The following is a 19100-nucleotide window of genomic DNA, read 5'->3' as shown; positions in this document are numbered from 1 at the left end:
TAAAACATGACTACTTAACACCAGCCAGTTACTGGGCTAGGGACTTTAATGAGGATATCTCAAGTCTAGTCCTTTTTCTTTTTTTTTTTTTGAGATGGAGTCTCAGTGTTGCCCAGGCTGGAGTACAGTGGCGCCATCTCAGCTCACTGCAACCTCTGCCTCCCAGATTCTCCTCCCTCAGCTTCCCAAGTACCTGGGATCACAGGCACCCGCCACCACATCTGGCTAATTTTTGTAGAGTTGGGGTTTCGCCATGCTGGCCATGGCTGGTCTTGAACTCCTGATCTCAGGTGATCCGCCTGCTTCGGCCTCCCAAAGTGTTGGGATTATAGGTGTGAGCCACTGCACCCAGCCTTTTTTTTTTTTTTTTTTTTTTTTTTTTTTTTGAGATGGAGTCTTGGTCTGTTGCCAGGCTGGAGTGCAGTGGCTCGATCTCACTGCAACCTCCGCCTCCCGGGTTCAAGTGATTCTCCTGCCTCAGCCTCCTGAGTAGCTGGGATTACAGGCACACAGCACCATGACCAGCTAATTTTTGTATTTTGAGTAGAGATGGGGTTTTACCATGTTGGCCAGGCTGGTCTCAAACACCTGATCTCAGGCGATCCACCCACCTCGGCCTCCCAAAGTGCTGGGATTATAGGCATGAGCCACCACGCCTGGCCACCCCCAGCATTTTTTTTTTTTTTTTTTTAAAAAGCAAGGTCACATTCTGTTGCCCAGGCTTGAGTGCAGTGGTGCGATCTCGGCTTGTTGCAGCCTCGACTTCCTGAGCTCAGGTGAGCCTCCTATCAGCCTCCCATGTAGTTGGGACTACAGCTGTATGCCACTACACCTGGCTAAATTTTTTTTTTTTTTTTTTTTTTTTTTTTGTAGAGATGGGGTTTTGCCATATTTCCCAGGCCACTCTTGAACTCCTGGGCTCAAGTGATCTGTTCACCTTGGCCTCCCAAAGTGCTGGGATTACAGGTCTGAACCATTGCACCCGGCCAGATGCATAGTGTCTGACACAGCTGAAAGCTCCCCGCCAGCATAGGGAAAGCAGTCACTACTCTCAGGAGGAGTGGGAAAGGGTTCACAGGTGAGGGTAGGTACAAAGGAGGGGGAAAGGACCCCCTCCCAAAACCAGTATCATGCGGTGTGAAAGGGCACTGGGGAATAGCCAAGCACTGCTCATCTCCTCTTATCATGGTTCTGCCATAAGTCTTATCAGTTTACATTTAGGGAGATCCAGCAAAGGGTGTAATATGTAATATGTTCTGTTCAGTTTTGGATCTGTGCTGGGAGAGATCCCAGGGAGACTGTGTGTTTTGTTAATAATAAACAGTTGGGACGAATGATGTGTCTTCACACTGGGGCAACCGTCTCGCATGGGAGGCTAGCCCTCGGCAGCTGGCTCACAGCTGCCACAAACAACAGTGATTTTTTTGTGTGCCAGTTTTATAGGCACTATTCTTGTCTTTCTAATACACATATATGAAAAATGCCTATAATATTTGTATATTTCTCTTGCTCAAAATCCCTTCCTTTCTTTGCCTTCAAATATTAATATATAGGGTAACTTCCCTGAACCAGAAAACAGTCAAAATTATTTATTAAGTGCTAATTTATGCATAATTTGGTGCTAGAAACCATCCAAAGGACACAACCAGCACTTTTGCTGTGGAGTGGGAATTTTAGCTTCAGAGAAGCAGTGATTCAGGCTAACAAACAGAAAATACAAAAAAAACAGGAGAAGGGTACTGCAGAAAATAAAGCAAAATACATATGGTTTCACCAGCCTGGGCAAAGTGGTAAAACCCCGTCTCTACTAAAAATACAAAAATTAGCCAGGCATGGCAGCGTGTGCCTGTGGTCCCAGCAACTGGGGAGGCTGAGGTGGGAGGATTGCTTGAGCCCCGTGGGCAGAGGCTGCAGTGAGCCAAGACTGCACCACTGCACTCCAGCCTAGGTGACAGAGTGAGAACCTGTCTCAAAAAAAAAGCGAAACTAAGAAACCCTAGATTCCACCAATTATTTCTCCTTTTCTTTTCTTTCTTTCTTTCCTTTTATTTTATGTTGTTGCCCAGGCTGGTCTCAAACTCCCAAGCTCTTGCCTTTGCCTCCAAACTGTTGGGATTACAGGCATGAGCCACCACACCCAGCCTCCTTTTCTAATTTTATTTGAACTCTGATTTAGCACTACTGACCAATTTATCTTTGAGATTCTTCCCTCTTAGCCTTGGACACTGTACTATTTTTATTTACTTCTTGTCCCATTTGCTAGCTTATTTTTTCTTCCTTTCATTTTCTTTTTTTAAAAATAGCTTTATATATATATATATATATATATATATATATATATATAGAAACAGGGTCTTGTTCTGTTGCCCAGGCTGGAGTGCAGTGGCATGATCACAACTTACTGCAGCTTCAACCTCCCAGGCTTAAGCAATCCTCCTACCTCAGCCTCCCAAGCAGCTGGGACTACAGGCATGCACCACCACACCTGACTTACTTTTGTATTTTTGTAGAGACAAGGTCTCACTATGTTCTCCAGGCTGGTCTTGAACTCCTGAGCTCAAGCAATCCGCCCACCTCAGCCTTCCAAAGTGCTGGGGTTACAGGCATGAGCCAATGTACCCAGCTAATTCTTAAATTGTTGTAGAGATGGGATCTCGCTGTTTCCTAGGCTGGTTTCAAACTCCTAGGCTCGGCTTCCCAAAGTGTTGGGATTACAAGCATAAACTGGCACATTTGGACAAAAAAAAAAGCTTTTAATACTGCTTTAAAAGGTTAAACAATATAACTTTACTGAGGTAGAATTCACATACCACGCAATTCACCTAAAGCATACAATTGAATAGATTTTACCATATTCACAAAGTTGTGCAAGAATCAACTTTCATCAGCCCCCAAAGAGCCCCCGACAAAGAAAACACACTAAAGGAAGACTTTATTCTAAAGAATGTTTGCAAGGAGGGGAAAAAGACTGTTGCAATACGGGGAGGGAGTCTATTGCAATAGGGAGAAGGATCTGCCCATAAGGTCTGCAAATGTCTTAAGGGCCAGACCTGCCTGTAAGGTCTGCAAATATCTTAAGGGCCAGACCTTTTTCCTTTTATAGAGAGGAGTAAACAAAGCTAGAAAGAACCAGGTGTAGAGAATAGGAGGAAAGTGGCCTGATGAGAGAATAGATCAGAGAATGTTTTACCCTGAGGTTAGGCTATCCTCAGGAGGGATTGTGTGCTGGCTCAGGCCTGGTGAGGGTGGGCCAGAGTTCAGGGCCTGGAGGAAGAAGAAAAGCTTAAACAAAATGTGTTATTTTTATTTTTATTTTTTGAAATGGAGTTTCACTCTTGTTGCCCAGGTTGGAGTGCACTGGCGCTATCTTGGTTCACAGCAACCTCCGCCTCCCAGGTTTAAGAGATTCTCCTGCCTCAGCCTCCCGAGTAGCTGGGATTACAGGCATGCGCCACCATGCCTGGCTAATTTTTTGTATTTTTAGTAGAGACAGGGTTTCTCCATGTTCGTCAGTCTGGTCTCGAAGTCCCAACTTCAGATTACAGGCTTAAGCCACCGAGCCCAGCCTTTTTTTTTTTTTTGAGATGGAGTCTCGCTCTGTCACCCAGGCTGGAGTACAATGGCGTGATCTCGGCTCGCTGCAACCTCTGCCTCCCGGGTTCAAGTGATTCTCCCACCTCAGCCTCCTGAATAGCTGGGATTACAGACACACGCCATCACGCCCGGCTAATTTTTGTATTTTTGTAGAAACGGGTTTCACCATGTTGGCCAGGCTGGCCTTGAACTCCTGACCTCAGGTAATCTGCCCACCTTGGCCTCCCAAAGTGCTGAGATTACAGGCGTGAGCCACCACGCTGAACCACCAAAATTTCTTTAATGAGCATTTTGTTCATTGTGATCAGTGTTGGGAAAACTAGTTTAGCTGGTCATTCATGAGGCAGAGAATAAGAATTTGAAGTTCTGTGTCTGTTCCTGTCATAGGTAAACAATGGGGGGCATCTGTGAGTCACATGAGGAAGGGTGGTTCTTGGCAGTAAACAAAAACATGAGGGATTCCTTTAACCTTGGATGTTTTCCAAGAGCACAGGGCTCAGGTGAAATTCACCACTGTTACCCCATACCCATTAGCTGTCACTCCCCACTCCTCTCTTCTCCTGTCCCCTAGCAACCAGTAAGTTTTAAGTCTGTATAGATTTTCCTGTTCTGAACACTTCATATGAATGGAATCATACAATTTGTAGCCTTTTGTGTCTGGCTTCTTTTACTTAGCATGTTTTCAAGGTTGATCTATGTTGTAGCATGTATCAATACTTCATTCCTCTTTATGGCTATATTCCATTGTATAAATATGCCCTATGGTGTTTATCCATTCATCAGCTGATGGGCGTTTGAGTTGTTTCCATTTTTTTGTTTTTTTTTAAGAGACAGTCTCCCTGTTGCCCAAGCTGGTGTGCAGTGGCACAATCATGGCTCACTGCAACCTCAAACTACTGGTCTCTAGCCATCCTCCTTCCTCAGCCTCCCAAGTAGCTTGGACTACTGGTCACAACTGGCAATTTTTTTTTTTTTTTTTTTTTTTTAGATGGAGTCTTGCTCTGTCACCCAGGCTGGAGTACAGTGGCACAATCTCGGCTCACTGCAAACTCTGCCCCTGGGTTCAAGCAATTCTCCTGCTTAAGCCTCCTGAGTAGCTGGGATTACAGGTGCGCATGACCACGTCCGGCTAATTTTTGTATTTTTAGTAGAGACGGGGTTTCACCATGTTGGTCAGGCTGGTCTCAAACTCCTGACCTCATAATCCACCCACCTCAGCCTCCCAAAGTGCTGGGATTACAGGCGTGAGCCACTGTGCCCAGCCTAAACCAAATATCTTTCCTCAAAAACTAGAATGCTTCTTGGCTTATTTCTGTTGATGGTGGGACCGTCCTATCAATCACCAGAGACTCCAACCTTATATTTATCTCCTCTCTTTCTCTCATCTACTAAAGCAAATGAAATCCCAAGTCCTGCCTTCCTTCCTTCATTATCACTCCCCTGTAGTTCCCATTCCTGTGACTGTCTCTCTGATCCTGTTGTTACCAGCTGATGGCTGCATTGTTACTGTACTTTCCTAGTTTGTCTGTGTGTCTCCAACCTTTTCCTTCCAATTCATAATGCATTTTAGAATGAAAATTGATTTGAAAAACTGTAAATGATAGTTTGGAAGGGGCTGGGACTAGAAACAAGGAGATCTAACAGGAGACTACTGCAATAGTCCCAGCAGGGGAAGATGATCATTTGAACTAGAGCAATACGGGGCACAGAGAGAGGACTGATGGGTGAGCGCTATAGCATGAAAACCATTAGGGCTTGATGAATGAGTACATGTAGACACTGAAGGAGAAGGAGGAGTCTAAAATATTACAATTTTGGCTGGGCGCAGTGGCTCACACCTGTAATCCCAGCACTTTGGGAGGCCGAGGCAGGCGGATCATTTGAGGTCAGGAGTTCGAGATCAGCCTGGCCAACATGGTGAAACCCTGTCTCTACCAAAAAAGACAAAAACTGGCCGGGCGCGGTGGCTCATGCTTGTAATCCCAGCACTTTGGGAGGCCGAGGCGGGTGGGTCACGAGGTCAGGAGATCGAGACCACGGTGAAACCCCGTCTCTACTAAAAATACAAAAAATTAGCCGGGCGTGTTGGCGGGCGCCTGTAGTCCCAGCTATTCGGAGAGGCTGAGGCAGGAGAATGGCGTGAACCCAGGAGGCGGAGCTTGCAGTGAGTCGAGATTGCGCCACTGCACTCCAGCCTGGGCGACAGAGCGAGACTCCGTCTCAAAAAAAAAATAAAAATACAAATACAAAAACTAGCCGGGTGTGATGGTGCATGCCTGTAGTCCCAGCTACTCTGGAGGCTGAGGCAGGAGAATCACTTGAACCCGGGAGGTAGAGGTTGCAGTGAGCTGAGATCACGCCAAAGCACTCCAGCCTGGGCAACAAAGTGAGACCCTGTCTCAGACAAACAAACAAATTGGCAAATAAAGGGAATCAATGAAGCATTAATCCTACCTTTTCTGGCCGGGTGAAGTAGCTCACACCTGTAATCCTAACACTTTGGGAGGCCGAGGCAAGTGGATCACTTGAGGTCAGGAGTTCAAGATCAGCCTGGCCAACATGGTGAAACCTCATGTCTACTAAAAATACCAAAATTAGCCTGGCGTGCTTGTACACAGCTGTAATCCCAGCTGTTCGGGAGACTGAGGCAGGAGAATCACTTGAGCCCAGGAGGCAGAGGTTGCGGTAAGCCGAGATCGCTCCATTGCACTCTAGCCTGCTGGACAACAGTGAAACTCTGTTCCAAAACAAAAACAAAATCTTACCTTTTCTGTTTGGATTGTACCTCTGTGTAACCAAATAGCGGCTGGGTGAAGGAAAGCGCTTATTTATAAAATAATTTCAGCTCATAAATAAAGAAGGAATGATGGATTTAGAATGTCACTATTTTGTAGCCTCTAGTGAAAAAATGAGCTAATGATCATTAATGCCCGCTAAAACTATTAGGCAGAAAATTGATGGGAACTCTATAATTATTATATCAAAGTAACAACTCAACCCACTCATTAATCTTTGTCTTTATTTATTTGTTTTTTTTTTGAGGCGGGAGAATGGCTTGAGCCTGGGAGGTCGAGGCTGCAATGAGCTGGGCTTGTGCCACTGCACTCCAGGCTAAGCGACAGAGTGAGACCCTATCTCAAAAAAAAAAAAAAAAAATTAAGTATGATAGCAGCATTGTGGTTATGTTTTTAAAAAACTCGTACATTTTTGAGATATATACTGAAGTATTTACAGATGATGTGATATCACATCTAAGATTTGATTCACAATAATTCTGGCGGAAGTAGATGGGATATAAATGAGACAAGCTGGACTATTTGTTGATTATGGTTGAAGATGGGTGATATGTACATAGGGATTCATTATCCCCTCTCTGCCTTCTGTATCCTTAGGTTCCACACCCATGGATTCAACCAACTGTGGATAGAAATTATTAGGAAAAAAATTCCACAAAATTCCAAAAAGCAAAATATGAATTTGCCAAGTACTGTGTTGAATCCACAAAAATGAAGTGATGTATGGGCATTGTATTAGGCCTAAATAAGCTAGAGATGATTTAAAGTATATGAGAGGATGTGCATTAGGTTATATGCTAATACTACACCATTTATTGTATTGTATTGTATTGTACTGTACTGTACTGTACTGTATTGTATTGTATATTTTTTGAGACAGGGTCTTGCTCTGTCTCCCAGGCTGGAGTGCAGTGGCACGATCCAGGCTCACTGCAACCTCCGACACCTGGGTTCAAGCGATTCTCCTGCCACAGCCTCCCGAGTAGCTAGGATTACAGGCGCCCACCACCACACCCGGCTTATTTTTGTATTTTTATTAGAGACAGGGTTTCACCATGTTGGCCAGGCTGGTCTCCAACTCCTTACCTCTAGTGATCTGCCTGCCTCATCCTCCCAAAGTGCTGAGATTACAGACGTGAGCCACCAAGCCCTGCCTGAAGTTTCCCATAATAAAACATACTGAGGTTGTTTTAAGGATGAAATGTGTTCACATCTGTAAAGGGACATATCAAAATGTTTGATACACAATGTGTGGCAAATAATGTGCGTGACCCTTTTCCCTTTCTCTCACTTGAACCAATTGAGAACTGGTGTTCAAAGAGACTGTTTCTGTTAAACCCATTTTGTTGCACAAGAGAAGAGCCCCTTCCTTTCAACTTTCCAGCTAGAACCAAGACCAGACCTTTCAAACAAGCCACTCTCAGTAAACGCAGTAGCAGCTGTGCATATTAAAGCAAAACCATTTCATTTGTGGAATCTGGCCCTTTTCCCAGGAAACGGTGTTTCCATTTCACAACCTAACAGAACAGGAAGAGTGTAAACTCTTGTTCAGATACAGATTCCTTGTGCTTCACTTAGATTTCCACATTTCTATTGTGCTCTGAGTGTGAGAGTCCAGCTGTGCGTTGGTGGAGTGACTCATTTTTCCATAGAGACATGTATTCCTATGAATCCCAGGGGCCTCTGATTGGTATGAAAGACCAATCAGCACAGATGTAGTCCACGGATCCATCATATGACCTAAGAGAGATGATTTAAACGGTTTTTCCATGGGCTTAAATTGAAAGAGGCAACTGAGCTATTCAGATTATTCATATGCTCCAAACCCTTTAGTGTTTACAAGTGGCTAAGAGTGGCTACTTGAGACCACAAAGAAATATTAATACAAGAGAAACAAAAGCATAATCTGTATTCTTTGGGTGTTTAAAAATCTCAATGAGGGCCGCGCGCGGTAGCTCATGCCTGTAATCCCAGCACTTTGGGAGGCTGAGGCAGGCAGATCATTTGAGGTCAGGAGTTTGAGACCAGCCTGGGCAACATGGTGAAATCCCGTCTTTACTAAAAATACAAAAATTAGCTGGGCATGGTGGAGCGCGCCTGTAATCCCAGCTACTCGGGAGGCCGAGGCAGGAAAAGGTTGCTTGAACCTGGGAAGCAGAGGTTGCAGTAAGCCAAGATCATGCCACTGCACTCCAGCCTGAGTGACAGAGTGAGATTCCGTCTCAAAAAAAAGGCCAGGCGTGGTGACTCACCCCTGTAATCCCAGCACTCTGGGAGGCTGAGGCAGGTGGATTGCTTGAGGTCAGGAGTTCGAGACCAGCCTGGCCAACATGATGAAACCCCTTCTCTACTAAAAACACAAAAATTAGCCAGGTGTGGTGGTACACGCCTGTAATCCCAGCTACTTGGGAGGCTGAGGCAGGACAATCGCTTGAACCTGTGAGACGGCAGTTGCAGTGGCCAAGATCACGCCACTGCACTCCAGCCTGGGCGACAGAGGGAGACTCCGTCTCAAAAAAAAAAAAAAAAAAATCTCATTGAGGAAATAAATGTTAAGAAGTAGAAGAAGAATTCCCAAACAAGCAAATTATATCCAATACAAATGGATATAAAATATATCAATCAATGTTTAGCAGCTCCAGGATAAGAGTAATCAAAATTGAAGTGGCTATCTGGGAAAAAAATTCACTTTTATTTTTATTTCTTTATTTTATTTTTTGAGATGGAGTTTTGCTCTTTCGCCCAGGCTGGAGTGAAGTGGCACAATCTTGGCTTAATGCAACCTCCACCTCCTGGGTTCAAGAAATTCTCCTGCCTCAGCCTCCCAAGTAGCTGGGATTATAGGCGCCTGCCACCACGCCCAGCTACTTTTTGTATTTTTAGTAGGGATAGGGTTTTGTCATGTTGGCTAGGCTGGTCTCGAACTCCTGACCTCAGGTGATCTGCCCACCTCGGCCTCCCAAAGTGCTAGGATTATAGGCACGAGCCACTGCGCCCAGCCAAAAAATTCACTTTTAAAATGTTTAAATTATTTTAAATTTACAGAGTTTTTGTTGTTGTTGTTGTTGTTGTTTTTGAGATGATGTCTTGCTCTGTTGCCCAGGCTGGAGTGCAGTGATCTTGGCTCACTGCAACCTCCGCCTCCCGGGTTCAAGCAATTCTCCTGCCTCAGCTTCCTGAGTAGATGGGATTACAGGTGCATGCTGCCACATCTGGCTAATTTTTTTGTATTTTAGTAGACACGGGGTTTCACCGTGTTGCTCAGGCAATCCGCCCGCCTCAGCCTCCCAAAGTGCTGGGATTACAGGTGTGAGCCACTGCTCCTGGCTCAGAATTGTTTTTTAAAGTACAAAAGTATTATTTCTTCATGAACTATTTGCAAGTAAGTTGACAACCTGACAAGTTTTATCACCCCCAAATACTTTAGTGTGTATTTTCTCCAAACACACATACATAACCACATAGACAACATACATTTTGTAACCATAATACAATAATCAATATCAGGAAATTAATCTTCAGCAGCTGATAAAATTTCACCATTTATCCCAATAATGTCTTTTATGCATAAATGATCCAATTAGACGTAATGCTTAGCAGTTACTGCATCACTTTAGTCTCCTTCAGTCAGGGAAATATTCTTTCTTTGGCTTTCATAACCTTGACACTTTTGATGATCATAGGACAGTTAATCTGCAAAATGTTGCTCAATTTGGTCTTGTCTGATGTTTCCTCATGATTAGATTTAGGATATGTATTATCTTTAGCAGGAATAGCATGAAAGGGACGCTGTGTTCTCGTTGCATCCTGTCAGGTGGTACACAATTTTGATTTCCCCATTACTAGTGATGTTAGCCTTGATCATTAGGTTAAGGTGGTATCTGCCAGACTTTTCCAGTGTCAGGCTATCTTTTTTTTTTTTTGAGATGGAGTCTCGGTTTGTTGCACAGGCTAAAGTGTAGAGGCATGATCTCGGCTCACCGCAACCTCCACATCCTAGTTTCAAGTGATTCTCCCACCTTGGTCTCCCAAGTAGCTGGGATTATAGGCAAGCGCCACCACCTCTGGCTATATATATATGTATATATATATACATATATATGTATGTATATATATATATGTACACACACATATATGTATATATATATACATATATATATACACATACACATATATATATACGTATATATATACGTGTATGTATATATATGGAGAGAGAGAGAGACGAGGTTTTGCTATGTTGCTTAGGCTGGTCTAGAACCTTTGGGCTCAGGCCGGGTGCTGTGGCTGAAGCCTGTAATCCCAGCATTTTGGGAGGCTGAGGTGGGCAGATCACTTAAGGCCAGGAGAGACCAGCCTGGGCAACACTGGCGAAACCCCATCTCTACTAAAAATACAAATACTAGCCAAGTGTGGCAGTGCACACCTGCAGTCCCAGCTACTCAGGAGGCTGAGGCAACAGAATCACTTGAGCCTGGGAGGCAAAGGTTGTAGTGAGCCTAGATGGCGCCACTGCACTCCAGCCTGGGCAACAGAGGAGACTCCATGGCAAAAATAAATTAATTAAATTAAATTAAATTAAATTAAAACAATAAATAAAACCCCTGGGCCCAAGTGATCCTCCTGCCTCGGCCTCCCAAACTGCTGGGATTACAGAAGTGAACCACCTCACCTGGCCTTATTTATTTATTTATTTATTTGAGATGGAGTCTCGCTCTGTCCCCCAGGCCGGAGTGCAGTGGCACAATCTCGAGTGACTGCAACCTCTGCCTCCTGGGTTCAAGCAATTCTCCTGCCTCAGCCATCTGAGTAGCTGGGATTACAGGTGCACACCACCATGCCTAGCTAATTTTTGTATTTTTAGTAGAGATGGGGTTTCACCATGTTGGTCAGGCTGGTCTCAAACTCCTGACCTCAAGTGATCTGCCCTCCTTGGCTTCCCAAAGTGCTGGGATTACAGCCACTGTGCCCAGCCCTTATTTATTTTTTTGAGACAAAATCTCACTCTGTCACCCAGGCTGGAATGCTGTGCCATGAACATGGCTCACTGCAGCCTGAACCTCCTGGGCTCAGCAATCTTCCCACCTCAGCCTCCCAATTAGCTAGGACTATAAGTACATGCCACCTTACCTGACTAATTTTTTTGCGGTTTTTTTTTTTTTTTTTGGTAGAGACAGGATTTTTTTTCTTTTTTTTTTTTTTTGTAGAGACAGGATCTCCCAGGCTGGTCTCAAATTCCTGGGCTCAAGCAATCCTCCTGCCTTGGCTTCCCCAACTGTTGGGATAACAAGTGTGAGCCACTATGCCCAGACTATTTAAAAAAAAATTTTGGAGAGTTTTCTGGTAAAAACTGGAAAACCTGCTAGACAGATTCTAAAAGAGCTGTAATACTTGATTTCTTTGACATTTTAATTTTTAGTCTGAAATTTTCATTTCCAAATTTTCAATTTCTATTCACAAAATTCTTTTTTTTTTTTTTTTTTTTTTTTTTTTTTTACAGTTTTTCCTCCTCTGCTGAGGTTTCTTTTCTTTTCTTTTCTTTTTTTTTTTTTTTTGAGATGGAGTCCCACTCTGTCACCCAGGCTGGAGGGCTAGAGTGCAATGGCGTGATCTCGGCTCACTACAACCTCCACCTCCCCGGTTCAAGCGATTCTCCTGCCTCAGCCTCCCGAGTAGGTAGGATTACAGGCACCCGCCATCATGCCCGGCTAATTTTTGTATTTTTGTAGAGATGGGGTTTCACCATGTTTGCCAGGCTGGTCTTGAACTCCTGATCTCAGCTGATCTGCCCAAGTTGGCCTCTCGAAGTTCTGGGATTACAGGCATGAGCCACTGGCCCAAGTGGAAAGTTCTAAAATTAATTGTGGCTATGGTTGCACAATTCTGTGAGTATTAAAAATTGTTGACTTGTATGCTTTAAATGGGTGAGTTGTATGGTATATGAATTATATCTCAATAAAGCTATTACAACAAAAGATTCAGCAGTTTTGAAAACAGAATATATATATACATTTTTTTATTTTTTTTTCTTTTGCAGAAACAGGAACTATGTGTCCCAGGCTGGTCTCAAAATCTTGAGCTCAAGTGATCTTCCTGACCCAGCCTCCCAAATCGCTGGGATTACAGGTGTGAGCCACCATGCCTGGCCTGAAAATAGAATATTTGGAAATAAAATGATAAATTCAATAAAGGAAATCCCCAAGATTGGAGGAGACCCTAAACTGAATGAAAACAGAAATTAACTCATGTTACAAATGAACAACAAAACTGTACTGAAGGAGAAGTGGTATGGGAATAGCAATTATGAAATTATATTGTGCATATTATAGAATTAAGCAAATGACATATAAAAGAAGGTGGAAGCTAGAGTTCTCACTGTAGGAAAAAAGTAGATTTAAATACGAATTAGGGAATACAAAGGAATCTTAGATGGGTGGAACTAGAGTTAGAGGCATCAGTATAAACCCATAATTTCATATACATCTGTAGAGATAGAGCTAGAGGTTTGGCCTCTGTGTGTTGAAGGCTTAGAAGCAATAACACAATGTAACAATGAGCAGGCTTGGTACCAAGATCTTGGTTTCTAAATATTATTCCTCACAACAAAGAAACAGCTTCTTAGAGAAATGGATGACTTTAGGGCTGGAACAGGGAAAGTATAAGCTAAGCTTAAAATACCCTATTGTGATAGAAATGAAGTCCCCTGCCACCCCCAACACCCCAGCAAAATGATGGGAATATGTCAAAAAACACAGGAGGAAGTTCCATTTCCAATTATGGCTGAGTAATTCCCATCACACCAAGTCTTCTGTAAATAAGAACGATATACTCAGAGCAAAATATTAAAGAACAAACAAACAAAAAATACCTGAAGGCATTAGCAAACAACAGGAGGAATATACTGCACAGAGGTGGATACCTGGAAGAGAAAAGGACTGAATGGGTTTTCTGTGTTTTACAGCTTTTAGTCTAAGGGAAGTCCAAAGTCTGCAAAGTGAGTGGTTAAAACAAAGCTGGGGGTAGTGGTGTGCGCCTATAGTCCCACCGACTCAGAAGGCTGATGTGGGAGGAAACCCTGAGCCCAGGAGTTCAAGGCTGTAGAGCATTAAGATTGTGCCTGTGAATACCCACTGTATTCCAACCTAGGCAACACAGTAAGACCTCATCTCTTTTTTTTTTTGAGACAGTTTCACTCTGTTGCTCAGGCTGGAGTACAGTGGCATGATCTCAGCTCACAGCAACCTCTGCCTCCCAGCAACCTCTGCCTCCCTGGCTCAAGTGATTCTCCTGCCTCAGTCTCCTGAGTAGCTGGGACTACAGGCACCTGCCACCATGCCCGGCTAATTTTTTTGTATTTTTTTTTTTTTTTTGAGACGGAGTCTCGCTCTGTCGCCCAGGCTGGAGTGCAGTGGCGCAATCTCTGCTCACTGCAAGCTCCGCCTCCCGGGTTCACGCCATTCTCCTGCCTCAGCCTTTCCGAGTAGCTGGGACTACAGGCGCCCGCCACCACGCCCGGCTAATTTTTTGTATTTTTAGTAGAGACGGGGTTTCACCGTGGTCTCGATCTCCTGACCTCGTGATCCGCCCGCCTCAGCCTCCCAAAGTGCTGGGATTACAAGCGTGAGCCACCGCGCCCAGCCTAATTTTTTTGTATTTTTAGTAGAAACAGGGTTTCACCATGTTGACCAGGCTGGTCTTGAACTCCTGACCTCAGGTGATCTGCCCGTTTCAGCCTCCCAAAGTGCTGGGATTACAGGCGTGAGCCTCTGTGCCCGAGATCTTATCTCAAAACAACAACAACAACAATAAAAACAAAACAACAAAACCCCAAACCCCACAGTCTTACTAGCTTGAATTGTTCAGGGCAACCCCAGCAGGTGGAAATAATGGGAGGAAATCCTATCAAAATAAGAGCCACAGAGAGGGAGGCTCAAATTCTGTGCATAAACTATAGTCCCAGCTACTCGGGAGTCCCAGTACCTGTAGTCCCAGCTACTTGGGAGGTTGAGGTGGGAGGCTTGCTTAAGCCCAGGAAGTCAAGGCTGTAGTGAGCTGTGATGATGCCACTGCACGCCAGCCTGGGTGACAGAGTGAGACCCTGCCTCAAAAAAAAAAAAAAAAAAAAAAAAAAATTCAGAACTTTAAAAAAACACCCTGAAAAGAAACCCCATGCCCTTTTATTATTTTTTCACTTTTTTGACTTTATTATTTTCTCTTTTAAACAATATTTATTCTTTTTTGTTGAGACTGGGTGTCACTATGTTGCCCAGGCTAGTCTTGAACTCCTGGGCTCAAGCCATCCTCCTGCCTCAGCCTCCCAAAATGCTGAGATTACAGGTGTGAGCCACTGTGTCTGGCCAAGAAACCCTATGCCCTTTAGCCATCACGTTCCATTCTCCCCATCACCCCAGCCCTAGGCATTAATAATCCACTTTTTGCCTCTATAGATTTGTCTACTCTAGACATATCATATATGTGGTCTTTTTTTTTTTTTTTTTTTTTTTGAGACGGAGTCTTGCTCTGTCGCCCAGGCTGGAGTGCAGTGGCACGATCTCGGCTCACTGCAAGCTCCGCCTCCCGGGTTCACGCCATTCTCCTGCCTCAGCCTCTCCGAGTAGCTGGGACAACAGGCACCCGCCACCACGCCCGGCTAATTTTTTTGTATTTTTAGTAGAGACGGGGTTTCACCGTGGTCTCGATCTCCTGACCTCGTGATCCGCCCGCCTCAGCCTCCCAAAGTGCTGGGATTACAAGCGTGAGCCACCGCGCCCGGCCTATGTGGTCTTTTTTGACTGACTTCTTTCACTTAGTATGTTTTCAAGGTTTATGTTGTAACATGTATCATTACTTCATCCCTTTTTATTGCTGAATAACATCTCATGTATCGCTATACTACATTTTATTTATCCATTCATCCATTGTTGAACATCTGGGTTGTTTCCAATTTTGGGCTATTGTGTATAATGCTGTTATGAACATTTGTGTACACGTTTTTCTGTGTGAACATTTGGTTTTTATTTCTCTTAGGTGTATACCTAGGAGTGGAATTGTTGGATTATATGGTAACCGTATGATAAGCCTTTCAAGAAATTGCCAGACTATTTTCCAAAGTAGTTGCCCCATTTTACATCTTCACCAGTAGTGAATGGGGGTTCCGATTGCTCCTCACCATGAATCTTTTTAAGAAAACAGGTTATTGACCAGAGGTCAAGCATTCGAGGCCAGCCTGGCCAACATGGCGAAATCCCTCCTCTAATAAAAATACGAGTATTATTGGCCGGGCACGGTGGCTCATGCCTGTAATCCCAACACTTTGGGAGGCCGAGGCGGGCAGATCACGAGGTCAGGAGATTGAGACAATCCTGGCTAACACGGTGAAGCCCTGTCTCCACTAAAAATACAAAAAAATTAGCCAGGTGTGGTGGTGGGCGCCTATAGTGCCAGCTACTTGGGAGGCTGAAGCAGGAGAATTGCTTGAACACAGGAGGCGGAGGTTGTAGTGAGCTAAGATCACGCCACTGCACTCCTGCATGGGTGACAGAGTGAGACTCCATCTCAAAAACAAAACAAAACAAAATAAAAAACAAATATTAGCGGGCCATGGTGGTGCATGCCTATAATCTCAGCTACTCAGGAGGCTGAGGCAGGAGTATTGCTTGAACCGGGGAGGCAGAGGTTGCAGTGAGCTGAGATCGTGCCACTGCACTCCATCCTGGGCAACAGAGCAAGACTCTGTCTCAAAAACAGAACAAAACAAACAGATTATTGATATATAATTCGTATACCACACAATTCACTCAAAGAGTGCAATTCAATGGTTTTGGTATATCATGTTAATTTTTAAAATTGTGGTAAAATATAAAAGTTGCCATTTTAATCATTATATATATAAGTGAGTGTGTGTGTGTGTGTGTGTGTATATATATATATATTTTTTTTTTGAGACAGAGTCTTGGTCTATTGCCAGGCTGGAGTGCAGTGGCGCGATCTCGGCTCACTGCAACCTCTGCCTCCCGAGTTCAAGCAATTCTCCTCTCTCAGCCTCCCAAGTAGCTGGGACTATAGACACACACCACCACGCCCAGCTGATTTTTTAATTTTTACATTCTTACTCCTTCTAGGACTCTGATGACATAATTTTCTTTCTTTCCTTTTTTTTTGAGGCAGAGTCTTGCTCTGCTGCCGTGTTTCACTATGTTGGCCAGGATGATCTTCTTGATCTCTTGACCTCGTAATCCGCCCACCTTCACCTCCCAAAATGCTGGGATTACAGGCGTGAGCCACCGTGCCCAGCCATATATATATATATATATTTTGTAATATAGAGACGGGGCCTTGCTATGTTGCTCAGGCTACTCTTGAACTCCAGGCCTCAATCTATTCTCCCGCCTCAGCCTCCTAAAGTTCTGGGATTGTAGAAATGAGCCACTGTGCCTGGTCCCCATTTTAACCTTTTTTTTTTTTTTTTTGAGATGGAGTCTTGCTCTGTTGCCCAGGCTGGAGTGCAGTGGTATGATCTCGGCTCACTGCAACCTCCGCCTCTTGGGTTCAAGCAATTCTTCTGCCTCAGCCTCCCGAGTAGCTAGGATTACAGGCACTCGCCATCACATCCATCTAATTTTTGTATTTTTAGTAGAGATGGAGTTTCACCATGTTGGCCAGGTAGTGCTCAAACTCCTGATCTAAGGTGATCCACCTGCCTTAGCCTCCCAAAGTGCTGGGATTACAGGCGTGAGACACCATGTCCAGACTTAACCATTTTTTAATGTACAATTCAGTGGCATTAATTACACTGACAATGTGTGTAACTATCACCACTATTTATTTCCAAAATAAAAGAGAAATTCTGTTCCCATTAAACAACAATTCTCCATTCCCCGCTTCTCCTAGCCCCTGGTTATCTGTAAACTACTTTCTGTCTCTATAAGTTGCCTAGTCTAGTCTAGATATTTCACTTAAGTGGAATCATACAATATTTGTCCTTTGACAATCTGGCTTATTTCACTTAGCATGTTTTCAAGTTTCATCCATGTTGTAGCATGTGTCATACTTTCATTCCTTTTCATGAAATTTAATTTTAATATTAAAGAATATTTCAGTCCAAGTGCAGTGGCTCATGCCTATAATCCCAGCACTTTGGGAGGCTGAGGTGGTCAGATTGCTTTGAGCTTAGGAGTTCGAGACCAGCCTAGGCAACATGGACAAACCCTGTCTCTACTAAAATACAAAAATTAGACGGGCATGATGGCGGGTGCCTGTAATCTCAGCTACTCGGGAGGCTGAGGCAGGAGAATCGCTTGACCCTGGGAGGCAGAAGGCAGAGGTTGCAGTGAGCTGAGATCGTGCCACTGCACTCCAGCCTGGGCAGCAGAGCGAGACTCTGCCTCAAAAAAAAAAAAAGAAAGAAAGGAGGGGGAGAGAGAGAGAGAGAGAGGAAGAGAGAGAGAGAGAGAAAATTATGTCGTCAGAGTCCTAGAAGGAGTAAGAATGTAAGACCGAAAACTTATTCAAAGAAATAATGGGCTGAGTGCGGTGATTCACGCCTGTAATCCCAGCACTTTGGGAGGCCAAGGCAGGAGGATCATGAGGTCAGGAGATCGAGACCATCCTGGCCAACACTGTGAAACTCCGTCTCTACTAAAAATACAAAAAAAAAAAAAATTATCCAGTGTGGTGACGGGCACTTGTAGTCCCAGATACTCGGGAGGCTGGGGCAGGAGAATGGCGTGAACCCAGGAGGCGGAGCTTGCAGTGAGCCGAGATTGTGCCACTGCACTCCAACCTGGGCGACAGAGCGAGAGACTGTCTCAAAAAAAAAAAAAGAAGAAATAATGGCAGAAAATTCCTCCTCAAATTTGACAAGAGACCTAGAACTACAAGTTCAAGAAGCTGAGAAAACCACAAACATGATAAACTCAAAGAAATCTATGCCAAGACACGTAATAATCTAACTCCTGAAAACTAATAACAAAGAAAAAATCTTGACAGCAGTAAGAGAAAAACATCTTTCTCACAAGGGAAGAATAGATTGAACCACAATAGATTTCTCATCAGAAACTAAAAAAGGCCAGAAGAAAGTGGCACAACTTTTTTCAAATGCTAGAAGAAAAAAACTATCAAAAATGAAAGAGAAATCAACACATTTTCAGATGAAGAAAAACTAAGAGAATTTGTCATTTGTAGATCTACTCTTTAAAAAAATGGCTAAAAGGGGGCTGGGTGGAGTGGCTCACGCCTGTAATCCCATCACTTTGGGAAACCAAGGCAGGCAGATCACTTGAGGCCAGGAGTTTGAGACCAGCCTGGCCAATGTGGCAAAACCCAGTCTCTACTAAAAATACAAAAATTAGCCAGGCATGGTGGCACATGCCTGTCGTCCCAGCTACTCTGGAGGCTGAGGCAGGAAAATCGTTTGAACTTGGGAGGTGGAGGTTGCAGTGAGCGGAGATCACAGCACTGCAATCCAGTCTTGGTGACAGGGCAAGACTCCATCTCAAAAAAAAAAAAAACAAAAACAAAAACAAAAGCTAAAGGAAGTTCTTGAAAAGAAAGGGAAATGATAAAAGAAAGGACCTTGGAACATCAAGGATGAAAAAAGAACATGGAGTGGCTCACGCTTGTAATCCCAGCACTTTGGGAGGCTGAGGTGGGCGGATCACGAGGTCAGGAGATCGAGACCACGGTGAAACCCCATCTCTACTAAAAATATAA

At 44.0% G+C, this 19100-nt stretch overlaps 1 non-coding gene across 1 annotated transcript; it reads right to left on the bottom strand.

Annotated features, from left to right (window-relative positions):
* Positions 1 to 11720: 11720 nt before the first annotated feature.
* Positions 11721 to 11782, bottom strand: LOC115833617. The gene has a single exon (XR_004029007.1). It is a non-coding gene; the product is annotated as a U7 small nuclear RNA (small nuclear RNA).
* Positions 11783 to 19100: the final 7318 nt, after the last annotated feature.

The sequence above is a fragment of the Nomascus leucogenys genome, unplaced genomic scaffold (assembly GCF_006542625.1).
Source record: "Nomascus leucogenys isolate Asia unplaced genomic scaffold, Asia_NLE_v1 Super-Scaffold_285, whole genome shotgun sequence".
NCBI lineage: Eukaryota > Metazoa > Chordata > Mammalia > Primates > Hylobatidae > Nomascus > Nomascus leucogenys.
This window is presented reverse-complemented; position numbering and strand designations above follow the sequence as displayed.